General features: G+C 47.3%; 15 non-coding genes and 1 pseudogene across 15 annotated transcripts; all 16 read left to right on the forward strand.

Moving 5' to 3' along the window:
* Positions 1 to 2,980: 2,980 nt before the first annotated feature.
* On the forward strand, positions 2,981 to 3,099 carry LOC115538326 (5S ribosomal RNA). The gene has a single exon (XR_003975234.1). It is a non-coding gene; the product is annotated as a 5S ribosomal RNA (ribosomal RNA).
* Positions 3,100 to 3,520: 421 nt separating this feature from the next.
* LOC115538380 (5S ribosomal RNA) lies at positions 3,521 to 3,639 on the forward strand. Its single transcript, XR_003975277.1, has one exon. It is a non-coding gene; the product is annotated as a 5S ribosomal RNA (ribosomal RNA).
* Positions 3,640 to 4,060: 421 nt separating this feature from the next.
* On the forward strand, positions 4,061 to 4,179 carry LOC115538338 (5S ribosomal RNA). The gene has a single exon (XR_003975245.1). It is a non-coding gene; the product is annotated as a 5S ribosomal RNA (ribosomal RNA).
* Positions 4,180 to 4,600: 421 nt separating this feature from the next.
* Positions 4,601 to 4,719, forward strand: LOC115538381 (5S ribosomal RNA). The gene has a single exon (XR_003975278.1). It is a non-coding gene; the product is annotated as a 5S ribosomal RNA (ribosomal RNA).
* Positions 4,720 to 5,140: 421 nt separating this feature from the next.
* On the forward strand, positions 5,141 to 5,259 carry LOC115538382 (5S ribosomal RNA). The gene has a single exon (XR_003975279.1). It is a non-coding gene; the product is annotated as a 5S ribosomal RNA (ribosomal RNA).
* A 421-nt stretch (positions 5,260 to 5,680) lies between these two features.
* LOC115538383 (5S ribosomal RNA) lies at positions 5,681 to 5,799 on the forward strand. Its single transcript, XR_003975280.1, has one exon. It is a non-coding gene; the product is annotated as a 5S ribosomal RNA (ribosomal RNA).
* Positions 5,800 to 6,220: 421 nt separating this feature from the next.
* On the forward strand, positions 6,221 to 6,339 carry LOC115538385 (5S ribosomal RNA). The gene has a single exon (XR_003975282.1). It is a non-coding gene; the product is annotated as a 5S ribosomal RNA (ribosomal RNA).
* A 422-nt stretch (positions 6,340 to 6,761) lies between these two features.
* Positions 6,762 to 6,878, forward strand: LOC115538349 (uncharacterized; annotated as a pseudogene).
* Positions 6,879 to 7,299: 421 nt separating this feature from the next.
* Positions 7,300 to 7,418, forward strand: LOC115538386 (5S ribosomal RNA). Its single transcript, XR_003975283.1, has one exon. It is a non-coding gene; the product is annotated as a 5S ribosomal RNA (ribosomal RNA).
* A 421-nt stretch (positions 7,419 to 7,839) lies between these two features.
* LOC115538387 (5S ribosomal RNA) lies at positions 7,840 to 7,958 on the forward strand. Its single transcript, XR_003975284.1, has one exon. It is a non-coding gene; the product is annotated as a 5S ribosomal RNA (ribosomal RNA).
* Positions 7,959 to 8,379: 421 nt separating this feature from the next.
* LOC115538388 (5S ribosomal RNA) lies at positions 8,380 to 8,498 on the forward strand. The gene has a single exon (XR_003975285.1). It is a non-coding gene; the product is annotated as a 5S ribosomal RNA (ribosomal RNA).
* Positions 8,499 to 8,919: 421 nt separating this feature from the next.
* Positions 8,920 to 9,038, forward strand: LOC115538311 (5S ribosomal RNA). Its single transcript, XR_003975220.1, has one exon. It is a non-coding gene; the product is annotated as a 5S ribosomal RNA (ribosomal RNA).
* A 421-nt stretch (positions 9,039 to 9,459) lies between these two features.
* LOC115538389 (5S ribosomal RNA) lies at positions 9,460 to 9,578 on the forward strand. Its single transcript, XR_003975286.1, has one exon. It is a non-coding gene; the product is annotated as a 5S ribosomal RNA (ribosomal RNA).
* A 421-nt stretch (positions 9,579 to 9,999) lies between these two features.
* LOC115538312 (5S ribosomal RNA) lies at positions 10,000 to 10,118 on the forward strand. Its single transcript, XR_003975221.1, has one exon. It is a non-coding gene; the product is annotated as a 5S ribosomal RNA (ribosomal RNA).
* A 421-nt stretch (positions 10,119 to 10,539) lies between these two features.
* LOC115538390 (5S ribosomal RNA) lies at positions 10,540 to 10,658 on the forward strand. The gene has a single exon (XR_003975287.1). It is a non-coding gene; the product is annotated as a 5S ribosomal RNA (ribosomal RNA).
* Positions 10,659 to 11,079: 421 nt separating this feature from the next.
* LOC115538332 (5S ribosomal RNA) lies at positions 11,080 to 11,199 on the forward strand. Its single transcript, XR_003975240.1, has one exon. It is a non-coding gene; the product is annotated as a 5S ribosomal RNA (ribosomal RNA).
* Positions 11,200 to 12,850: the final 1,651 nt, after the last annotated feature.

Here is a 12,850-nt window from a genome sequence, read left to right on the forward strand (position 1 = left end):
TGGAATGACACTCGTTAGATTTGGCACGCAAACTAACTGATACGGGGTGAAGAGTAGGGAGTGTTTGAGTGTTTGTTATTTTCATTCCTTTATTTTCACAAGAGGTTAGTCTTCGAAAGATGCTAGGACTTTTGTCACTGCCTATCTAAGTTCATGTTGGTTCCTTCTTGACACAACTGCTCAGCTTTAGAACATTTTGTTTGTTTTGTTTTATTTTTGAACAAAGGTTCAATCATTCATTCATTCACACAAGGTTTATTGAGAACTATGATGACTGATTACTGATTACTGATATAACCATTTTTGAATCAAGCGATTTATTTTTGTATGATCATTTTTCATTGTTTATCGAATCATTAAGACAATTACAAACATAGTTGATCATCATTAATGTTGGAGGCTGTGACAATGCCTCCCCCATGACTGATACTGCACTTTTTCTTTGTTTCATGTTTCATCGTACCTGGGAGATCCAGGAGACACGGACACTTGATGAGTCCTTGAACTGAACTGTGTCTGTGTTTGTCCTGACGCCCTACTACGAACTTTCATCCTCATCCCCCATCACACCTGCGGTGGCCATCCATCAACTTGAAAAGAACTCTGTTGCAACTGCTACTCAAAACCAACTGAGTCATGATGTTACCAGTATTGTTTGGGATGTTGTTGTGCCATCTATTTACAGGGGGAAATTGTTCATTTGACAGCCATGATGTAATCCACAAAGATAACACATTTTTACAAACTGCCCATGGGTTAGCTAAGGCTAAAAGGGAGCAGTCATGTTGGGTTTGTGGGCTTATGCCAGCTTCATCTCAGGTATATCCTTACCTCGCTGTCCCGTTCACCATCCCCGAGTATGTCGCAGCTTATAAACATGATGTCATCAGAGGTAACCCTAGATCTGGATCTGTAGCAGCACCACAGGTTTCCTATTACACTGTCCCAATGGATGCAGGCCCCCCAATTAAGATCAAATTGAGCTATGCTCCTAAGGGTGTCATTTGTTGGACCAATGAAGGGAAGGGGCGGGATATGGGTAAGAGTGTGTGTTCATATTCAGCTATTGTGGGCCAGAAACAGGTTTCCATATCAGAGAAGAATCTTTCGGTGAATGTCCCCCTACCCCCAGTCCTGGTGATTCACCTGGCCAAACGATTGCCACTGATGCCTTACCTGCGGTAAATGGGACCATGTTTGTGTGTGGACAGGACGCTTATTCATATCTGCCTCCTAATTGGAGTGGTTCATGTTATGTCGCCTATATAGTGCCTGCTTTGGAGATTGTGTCAGAGGAACATTTGAAGAGTAATGCTACAATTAGATCTAAGCGTGCAGTTGCTACTCCAACTCAGAGAGTCTTTGCTGCTATCATTCCAAACTATGGCGTCACAATCAGATAGTCCAAATCTTACAGCCGTTTGTCCTTCCCGTTATTATGCTCTATGTGGTCGTCAAGATAGCTCTCTGTGTGTTTCACCGAATGACCGCCCCCCGACCGACCCCCCCGGGGACTGCCCCGATCTTGTTAGCCCCCCTTAGGGTGGCTGTGTTAGAGAGCCCACCCCATCGCAAGGTCTGGTGCCCCAGACTTCGCAACGTTTCTAAGGCTAGGCCTTCCACTGAGGCCATTAATTTTGTTTAGAGGAACGGAACCACTTCCTTCTGCTGGGAACAGTGGAAGCTATTGAAGAATGGTGGAGCTTCACTGCCAAGCAGAGGGAGGGGCCTGGACAGTTGACCTTCTTGATTCTTTAAAATTTGTATCTGTTTTGGTTTAATCATGTGTAACCTAATGAGTTTGTTATTTTGTTTATTATAGTGGCCTACACCTGGTTTACTTGTGTATGATTTAAATTTACTTGTCTTTTGCCTTTTATGCTTTCTTTCATTGATTTAGTTAATTATTAATGGGTCACCAGAAAATACACTGAATTCTCTTTTTGTTGGTGATCTTTAAACTATGTTTAGTATGATCAAGAGGGAGGAATGTAGAATGTTGGTGTATTTTAGTGTCTCTCTCATCCTTCACATTTCTAGTCTAGGAACAGGCCAGGGCCTCTCATACTGATACAAGGTGTTATCCCCAACATTCTGCCATTGTTATGTTTCAACAAGGTTGAACCTGGTCCTCCGGGACATGGCCAGGGCCAGATACCTTATCAAGGCTGAGAGTGCGTCTGTTCACGTGTTATTCCTGTATCCCCTTTTTGTATAATACTCGCCCCAACCCTTTGGTTCGACGAGTAGAGGGTTTCGACAGCCGAGGAACAAGTCATCGACCACCGGGTCCACTATAGATTATTCAACCTAAGTCTGTATCTCGCTGTACATCCTGGAATAAACCATCTATTCAACCCTCTAATCCAACCTGTCAAGCTGCTTTGTTTTCGACTTCAAGAATTACTACTACGACTGAAAATACACAACGCAGAGTCTGTCCGAACAGTTTAGAAATAAGCTGAAATCTAACATCGTCTGATCTCGGAAGCTAAGCAGGGTCGGGCCTGGTTAGTACTTGGATGGGTGACCGCCTGGGAATACCAGGTGCTGTAAGCATTATACTTTTTCAACTCGAGCTCATTGGATGCAATGGCCTACCGTGCGCTGATCTTTAGCGCCCACTGTTTTGGAGAATTTAAGCAACATACAGACTCTGACGACGTCTCCTCAAACTCTATTTGTGAAACATGTGGACAGTGTAGTGACGTAGCAGAGAGCTGCAATGACGGCGGTCCACCTTAGTCCATCCCAGGTTTTGCAACGCTACGTTTCTTCAAAAGATCACGCAAACGATGACGCCCAAGCAGTGTAATGCATTGCGTTCAAATATGTAACTCTGAGTCTGGAATAACGTATTCATTCATTCATTATGGATCTAATCATTGTTTCTGTACAAGTCCCGTCTCTGGCCACGGCAGCGCTCTCACTCCTTACGTCCTCCCCCTGTATAAAAGCTAATATGGTCAAGTCTATAATTGCTTACGGCCATACCACCTTAGGCACGCCCGATCTCGTCTGATTTCGGAAGCTAAGCAGGGTCGGGCCTGGTTAGTACTTGGATGGGTGACCGCCTGGGAATACCAGGTGCTGTAAGCATTATACTTTTTCAACTCGAGCTCATTGGATGCAATGGCCTACCGTGCGCTGATCTTTAGCGCCCACTGTTTTGGAGAATTTAAGCAACATACAGACTCTGACGACGTCTCCTCAAACTCTATTTGTGAAACATGTGGACAGTGTAGTGACGTAGCAGAGAGCTGCAATGACGGCGGTCCACCTTAGTCCATCCCAGGTTTTGCAACGCTACGTTTCTTCAAAAGATCACGCAAACGATGACGCCCAAGCAGTGTAATGCATTGCGTTCAAATATGTAACTCTGAGTCTGGAATAACGTATTCATTCATTCATTATGGATCTAATCATTGTTTCTGTACAAGTCCCGTCTCTGGCCACGGCAGCGCTCTCACTCCTTACGTCCTCCCCCTGTATAAAAGCTAATATGGTCAAGTCTATAATTGCTTACGGCCATACCACCTTAGGCACGCCCGATCTCGTCTGATCTCGGAAGCTAAGCAGGGTCGGGCCTGGTTAGTACTTGGATGGGTGACCGCCTGGGAATACCAGGTGCTGTAAGCATTATACTTTTTCAACTCGAGCTCATTGGATGCAATGGCCTACCGTGCGCTGATCTTTAGCGCCCACTGTTTTGGAGAATTTAAGCAACATACAGACTCTGACGACGTCTCCTCAAACTCTATTTGTGAAACATGTGGACCGTGTAGTGACGTAGCAGAGAGCTGCAATGACGGCGGTCCACCTTAGTCCATCCCAGGTTTTGCAACGCTACGTTTCTTCAAAAGATCACGCAAACGATGACGCCCAAGCAGTGTAATGCATTGCGTTCAAATATGTAACTCTGAGTCTGGAATAACGTATTCATTCATTCATTATGGATCTAATCATTGTTTCTGTACAAGTCCCGTCTCTGGCCACGGCAGCGCTCTCACTCCTTACGTCCTCCCCCTGTATAAAAGCTAATATGGTCAAGTCTATAAATGCTTACGGCCATACCACCTTAGGCACGCCCGATCTCGTCTGATCTCGGAAGCTAAGCAGGGTTGGGGCTGGTTAGTACTTGGATGGGTGACCGCCTGGGAATACCAGGTGCTGTAAGCATTATACTATTTCAACTCGAGCTCATTGGATGCAATGGCCTACCGTGCGCTGATCTTTAGCGCCCACTGTTTTGGAGAATTTAAGCAACATACAGACTCTGACGACGTCTCCTCAAACTCTATTTGTGAAACATGTGGACAGTGTAGTGACGTAGTAGAGAGCTGCAATGACGGCGGTCCACCTTAGTCCATCCCAGGTTTTGCAACGCTACGTTTCTTCAAAAGATCACGCAAACGATGACGCCCAAGCAGTGTAATGCATTGCGTTCAAATATGTAACTCTGAGTCTGGAATAACGTATTCATTCATTCATTATGGATCTAATCATTGTTTCTGTACAAGTCCCGTCTCTGGCCACGGCAGCGCTCTCACTCCTTACGTCCTCCCCCTGTATAAAAGCTAATATGGTCAAGTCTATAAATGCTTACGGCCATACCACCTTAGGCACGCCCGATCTCGTCTGATCTCGGAAGCTAAGCAGGGTCGGGCCTGGTTAGTACTTGGATGGGTGACCGCCTGGGAATACCAGGTGCTGTAAGCATTATACTTTTTCAACTCGAGCTCATTGGATGCAATGGCCTACCGTGCGCTGATCTTTAGCGCCCACTGTTTTGGAGAATTTAAGCAACATACAGACTCTGACGACGTCTCCTCAAACTCTATTTGTGAAACATGTGGACAGTGTAGTGACGTAGCAGAGAGCTGCAATGACGGCGGTCCACCTTAGTCCATCCCAGGTTTTGCAACGCTACGTTTCTTCAAAAGATCACGCAAACGATGACGCCCAAGCAGTGTAATGCATTGCGTTCAAATATGTAACTCTGAGTCTGGAATAACGTATTCATTCATTCATTATGGATCTAATCATTGTTTCTGTACAAGTCCCGTCTCTGGCCACGGCAGCGCTCTCACTCCTTACGTCCTCCCCCTGTATAAAAGCTAATATGGTCAAGTCTATAAATGCTTACGGCCATACCACCTTAGGCACGCCCGATCTCGTCTGATCTCGGAAGCTAAGCAGGGTCGGGCCTGGTTAGTACTTGGATGGGTGACCGCCTGGGAATACCAGGTGCTGTAAGCATTATACTTTTTCAACTCGAGCTCATTGGATGCAATGGCCTACCGTGCGCTGATCTTTAGCGCCCACTGTTTTGGAGAATTTAAGCAACATACAGACTCTGACGACGTCTCCTCAAACTCTATTTGTGAAACATGTGGACAGTGTAGTGACGTAGCAGAGAGCTGCAATGACGGCGGTCCACCTTAGTCCATCCCAGGTTTTGCAACGCTACGTTTCTTCAAAAGATCACGCAAACGATGACGCCCAAGCAGTGTAATGCATTGCGTTCAAATATGTAACTCTGAGTCTGGAATAACGTATTCATTCATTCATTATGGATCTAATCATTGTTTCTGTACAAGTCCCGTCTCTGGCCACGGCAGCGCTCTCACTCCTTACGTCCTCCCCCTGTATAAAAGCTAATATGGTCAAGTCTATAAATGCTTACGGCCATACCACCTTAGGCACGCCCGATCTCGTCTGATCTCGGAAGCTAAGCAGGGTCGGGCCTGGTTAGTACTTGGATGGGTGACCGCCTGGGAATACCAGGTGCTGTAAGCATTATACTTTTTCAACTCGAGCTCATTGGATGCAATGGCCTACCGTGCGCTGATCTTTAGCGCCCACTGTTTTGGAGAATTTAAGCAACATACAGACTCTGACGACGTCTCCTCAAACTCTATTTGTGAAACATGTGGACAGTGTAGTGACGTAGCAGAGAGCTGCAATGACGGCGGTCCACCTTAGTCCATCCCAGGTTTTGCAACGCTACGTTTCTTCAAAAGATCACGCAAACGATGACGCCCAAGCAGTGTAATGCATTGCGTTCAAATATGTAACTCTGAGTCTGGAATAACGTATTCATTCATTCATTATGGATCTAATCATTGTTTCTGTACAAGTCCCGTCTCTGGCCACGGCAGCGCTCTCACTCCTTACGTCCTCCCCCTGTATAAAAGCTAATATGGTCAAGTCTATAATTGCTTACGGCCATACCACCTTAGGCACGCCCGATCTCGTCTGATCTCGGAAGCTAAGCAGGGTCGGGCCTGGTTAGTACTTGGATGGGTGACCGCCTGGGAATACCAGGTGCTGTAAGCATTATACTTTTTCAACTCGAGCTCATTGGATGCAATGGCCTACCGTGCGCTGATCTTTAGCGCCCACTGTTTTGGAGAATTTAAGCAACATACAGACTCTGACGACGTCTCCTCAAACTCTATTTGTGAAACATGTGGACAGTGTAGTGACGTAGCAGAGAGCTGCAATGACGGCGGTCCACCTTAGTCCATCCCAGGTTTTGCAACGCTACGTTTCTTCAAAAGATCACGCAAACGATGACGCCCAAGCAGTGTAATGCATTGCGTTCAAATATGTAACTCTGAGTCTGGAATAACGTATTCATTCATTCATTATGGATCTAATCATTGTTTCTGTACAAGTCCCGTCTCTGGCCACGGCAGCGCTCTCACTCCTTACGTCCTCCCCCTGTATAAAAGCTTACTATGGTCAAGTCTATAATTGCTTACGGCCATACCACCTTAGGCACGCCGATCTCGTCTGATCTCGGAAGCTAAGCAGGGTCGGGCCTGGTTAGTACTTGGATGGGTGACCGCCTGGAATACCAGGTGCTGTAAGCATTATACTTTTTCAACTCGAGCTCATTGGATGCAATGGCCTACCGTGCGCTGATCTTTAGCGCCCACTGTTTTGGAGAATTTAAGCAACATACAGACTCTGACGACGTCTCCTCAAACTCTATTTGTGAAACATGTGGACAGTGTAGTGACGTAGCAGAGAGCTGCAATGACGGCGGTCCACCTTAGTCCATCCCAGGTTTTGCAACGCTACGTTTCTTCAAAAGATCACGCAAACGATGACGCCCAAGCAGTGTAATGCATTGCGTTCAAATATGTAACTCTGAGTCTGGAATAACGTATTCATTCATTCATTATGGATCTAATCATTGTTTCTGTACAAGTCCCGTCTCTGGCCACGGCAGCGCTCTCACTCCTTACGTCCTCCCCCTGTATAAAAGCTAATATGGTCAAGTCTATAATTGCTTACGGCCATACCACCTTAGGCACGCCCGATCTCGTCTGATCTCGGAAGCTAAGCAGGGTCGGGCCTGGTTAGTACTTGGATGGGTGACCGCCTGGGAATACCAGGTGCTGTAAGCATTATACTTTTTCAACTCGAGCTCATTGGATGCAATGGCCTACCGTGCGCTGATCTTTAGCGCCCACTGTTTTGGAGAATTTAAGCAACATACAGACTCTGACGACGTCTCCTCAAACTCTATTTGTGAAACATGTGGACAGTGTAGTGACGTAGCAGAGAGCTGCAATGACGGCGGTCCACCTTAGTCCATCCCAGGTTTTGCAACGCTACGTTTCTTCAAAAGATCACGCAAACGATGACGCCCAAGCAGTGTAATGCATTGCGTTCAAATATGTTGCTCTGAGTCTGGAATAACGTATTCATTCATTCATTATGGATCTAATCATTGTTTCTGTACAAGTCCCGTCTCTGGCCACGGCAGCGCTCTCACTCCTTACGTCCTCCCCCTGTATAAAAGCTAATATGGTCAAGTCTATAATTGCTTACGGCCATACCACCTTAGGCACGCCCGATCTCGTCTGATCTCGGAAGCTAAGCAGGGTCGGGCCTGGTTAGTACTTGGATGGGTGACCGCCTGGGAATACCAGGTGCTGTAAGCATTATACTTTTTCAACTCGAGCTCATTGGATGCAATGGCCTACCGTGCGCTGATCTTTAGCGCCCACTGTTTTGGAGAATTTAAGCAACATACAGACTCTGACGACGTCTCCTCAAACTCTATTTGTGAAACATGTGGACAGTGTAGTGACGTAGCAGAGAGCTGCAATGACGGCGGTCCACCTTAGTCCATCCCAGGTTCTGCAACGCTACGTTTCTTCAAAAGATCACGCAAACGATGACGCCCAAGCAGTGTAATGCATTGCGTTCAAATATGTAACTCTGAGTCTGGAATAACGTATTCATTCATTCATTATGGATCTAATCATTGTTTCTGTACAAGTCCCGTCTCTGGCCACGGCAGCGCTCTCACTCCTTACGTCCTCCCCCTGTATAAAAGCTAATATGGTCAAGTCTATAAATGCTTACGGCCATACCACCTTAGGCACGCCCGATCTCGTCTGATCTCGGAAGCTAAGCAGGGTCGGGCCTGGTTAGTACTTGGATGGGTGACCGCCTGGGAATACCAGGTGCTGTAAGCATTATACTTTTTCAACTCGAGCTCATTGGATGCAATGGCCTACCGTGCGCTGATCTTTAGCGCCCACTGTTTTGGAGAATTTAAGCAACATACAGACTCTGACGACGTCTCCTCAAACTCTATTTGTGAAACATGTGGACAGTGTAGTGACGTAGCAGAGAGCTGCAATGACGGCGGTCCACCTTAGTCCATCCCAGGTTCTGCAACGCTACGTTTCTTCAAAAGATCACGCAAACGATGACGCCCAAGCAGTGTAATGCATTGCGTTCAAATATGTTGCTCTGAGTCTGGAATAACGTATTCATTCATTCATTATGGATCTAATCATTGTTTCTGTACAAGTCCCGTCTCTGGCCACGGCAGCGCTCTCACTCCTTACGTCCTCCCCCTGTATAAAAGCTTATATGGTCAAGTCTATAAATGCTTACGGCCATACCACCATAGGCACGCCCGATCTCGTCTGATCTCGGAAGCTAAGCAGGGTCGGGCCTGGTTAGTACTTGGATGGGTGACCGCCTGGGAATACCAGGTGCTGTAAGCATTATACTTTTTCAACTCGAGCTCATTGGATGCAATGGCCTACCGTGCGCTGATCTTTAGCGCCCACTGTTTTGGAGAATTTAAGCAACATACAGACTCTGACGACGTCTCCTCAAACTCTATTTGTGAAACATGTGGACAGTGTAGTGACGTAGCAGAGAGCTGCAATGACGGCGGTCCACCTTAGTCCATCCCAGGTTTTGCAACGCTACGTTTCTTCAAAAGATCACGCAAACGATGACGCCCAAGCAGTGTAATGCATTGCGTTCAAATATGTAACTCTGAGTCTGGAATAACGTATTCATTCATTCATTATGGATCTAATCATTGTTTCTGTACAAGTCCCGTCTCTGGCCACGGCAGCGCTCTCACTCCTTACGTCCTCCCCCTGTATAAAAGCTAATATGGTCAAGTCTATAATTGCTTACGGCCATACCACCTTAGGCACGCCCGATCTCGTCTGATCTCGGAAGCTAAGCAGGGTCGGGCCTGGTTAGTACTTGGATGGGTGACCGCCTGGGAATACCAGGTGCTGTAAGCATTATACTTTTTCAACTCGAGCTCATTGGATGCAATGGCCTACCGTGCGCTGATCTTTAGCGCCCACTGTTTTGGAGAATTTAAGCAACATACAGACTCTGACGACGTCTCCTCAAACTCTATTTGTGAAACATGTGGACAGTGTAGTGACGTAGCAGAGAGCTGCAATGACGGCGGTCCACCTTAGTCCATCCCAGGTTTCTGCAACGCTACGTTTCTTCAAAAGATCACGCAAACGATGACGCCAAGCAGTGTAATGCATTGCGTTCAAATATGTAACTCTGAGTCTGGAATAACGTATTCATTCATTCATTATGGATCTAATCATTGTTTCTGTACAAGTCCCGTCTCTGGCCACGGCAGCGCTCTCACTCCTTACGTCCTCCCCCTGTATAAAAGCTAATATGGTCAAGTCTATAAATGCTTACGGCCATACCACCATAGGCACGCCCGATCTCGTCTGATCTCGGAAGCTAAGCAGGGTCGGGCCTGGTTAGTACTTGGATGGGTGACCGCCTGGGAATACCAGGTGCTGTAAGCATTATACTTTTTCAACTCGAGCTCATTGGATGCAATGGCCTACCGTGCGCTGATCTTTAGCGCCCACTGTTTTGGAGAATTTAAGCAACATACAGACTCTGACGACGTCTCCTCAAGCTCTATTTGTGAAACATGTGGACAGTGTAGTGACGTAGCAGAGAGCTGCAATGACGGCGGTCCACCTTAGTCCATCCCAGGTTTTGCAACGCTACGTTTCTTCTAAAGATCACGCAAACGATGACGCCAAAGCAGTGTAATGCATTGCGTTCAAATATGTAACTCTGAGTCTGGAATAACGTATTCATTCATTCATTATGGATCTAATCATTGTTTCTGTACAAGTCCCGTCTCTGGCCACGGCAGCGCTCTCACTCCTTACGTCCTCTCCCTGTATAAAAGCTAATATGGTCAAGTCTCTAATTGCTTACGGCCATACCACCTTAGGCACGCCCGATCTCGTCTGATCTCGGAAGCTAAGCAGGGTCGGGCCTGGTTAGTACTTGGATGGGTGACCGCCTGGGAATACCAGGTGCTGTAAGCATTATACTTTTTCAACTCGAGCTCATTGGATGCAATGGCCTACCGTGCGCTGATCTTTAGCGCCCACTGTTTTGGAGAATTTAAGCAACATACAGACTCTGACGACGTCTCCTCAAACTCTATTTGTGAAACATGTGGACAGTGTAGTGACGTAGCAGAGAGCTGCAATGACGGCGGTCCACCTTAGTCCATCCCAGGTTTCTGCAACGCTACGTTTCTTCAAAAGATCACGCAAACGATGACGCCCAAGCAGTGTAATGCATTGCGTTCAAATATGTAACTCTGAGTCTGGAATAACGTATTCATTCATTCATTATGGATCTAATCATTGTTTCTGTACAAGTCCCGTCTCTGGCCACGGCAGCGCTCTCACTCCTTACGTCCTCCCCTGTATAAAAGCTAATATGGTCAAGTCTATAAATGCTTACGGCCATACCACCATTAGGCACGCCCGATCTCGTCTGATCTCGGAAGCTAAGCAGGGTCGGGCCTGGTTAGTACTTGGATGGGTGACCGCCTGGGAATACCAGGTGCTGTAAGCATTATACTTTTTCAACTCGAGCTCATTGGATGCAATGGCCTACCGTGCGCTGATCTTTAGCGCCCACTGTTTTGGAGAATTTAAGCAACATACAGACTCTGACGACGTCTCCTCAAACTCTATTTGTGAAACATGTGGACAGTGTAGTGACGTAGCAGAGAGCTGCAATGACGGCGGTCCACCTTAGTCCATCCCAGGTTTTGCAACGCTACGTTTCTTCAAAAGATCACGCAAACGATGACGCCCAAGCAGTGTAATGCATTGCGTTCAAATATGTAACTCTGAGTCTGGAATAACGTATTCATTCATTCATTATGGATCTAATCATTGTTTCTGTACAAGTCCCGTCTCTGGCCACGGCAGCGCTCTCACTCCTTACGTCCTCCCCCTGTATAAAAGCTAATATGGTCAAGTCTATAATTGCTTACGGCCATACCACCCTGGCGCCCCCTACAGTGTCGGAGTACGTAGTGTTTTTGGACAGCCGCATGGTAAATTGTTTGTTTTGGTGGAGAGAGTTTTCTTTGGAGTATTGCTATCTGGTCTAACAACCCAGTTATTTTGTGTTTTTTTTCGTCCCCCGCAGTCATAGACTGTTGGGGGATTGCCCTGAGTTATTATATATATATTTTTTCAGTCGTTTTTGTTCGTTTGCAACTGTGGAGGCGAGAATGATCCGGGGCCTAGCTTCGGCGAAGCCACCGGGGGAAATGAGTGCCGGCGGGCAGCGTGCTGGAGGGACGGTGAATGGAGCAGGACGTGAGGTGGAGGAGGACGGAAAAGCTGGCGGGTTGCGAGGAGGAAGGAGTATTGCGGAGGAGTCGGGAGGAGAAAGGAGAGAAGGAGAGAGCGGGGGAGATGGGAACGGCAAGGCGGCTGGAGGCAGGCATGAGCAGGTGGCTGGTGGAGAAACAGTGGACGGGATAAAGAAGATAGAGCGCAAGTATGAGAGGAGGCTCACGGTTTGCGTGGAGCAGTGCGGGGACGTTATACCCATAGGAGAATTAATGAAGGCTATGGCGGTTGTGTGCGGAGAAATAAGGGCCTGTAGGGTGCTGGCCCTCGGGAAGCTGGAGGTGACGGTGTGCGGAGAGAGGGGGAAGGACCGTCTGCTCGATGGGTTTAAAATACACAACACTAGGATTACTGCCAGAGAACTTTGCAATGACGAGCTGGTGGTCTCTTTTCTTACCCTGCCAGCATACACTTCTGATGACGAAATCCTGGATAAACTAAGTGGGTGGGGAGTCCGGGCGATTTCGTCTATTAAGAGGAGGATGTGGCCGGGCACCAATATTGCCGATGGAACAAGGATTGTACGGGTCAAATTTAATGAGCTCGTGCAATCCTTGCCATATTCTACTAAATTCAACACGGCAACGGGTGTTGAATACTTTAGAGTAATCCATGACCGTCAGATGAAGGTATGTAGGAGCTGTATGCAGCCGGGCCACATCCTGCGTGAGTGCCCGGATTTCACCTGCCATAATTGCGGATGCCAGGGCCACTACGCTCGGGAGTGTGCCACAGGGGTGGTAAAGTGTCTGACATGCCGGAGGAGAGAGAGAGACTGTATATGCCCGGTGGAGAAGGAGGCGGAGGAGGATGGCGGCGAGCTGGATGGCAGTGAACCGGGGGCGCCGGACGACGGT

This window comes from Gadus morhua, unplaced genomic scaffold (genome assembly GCF_902167405.1).
Source record: "Gadus morhua unplaced genomic scaffold, gadMor3.0, whole genome shotgun sequence".
Classification (NCBI taxonomy): Eukaryota; Metazoa; Chordata; class Actinopteri; order Gadiformes; family Gadidae; genus Gadus; species Gadus morhua.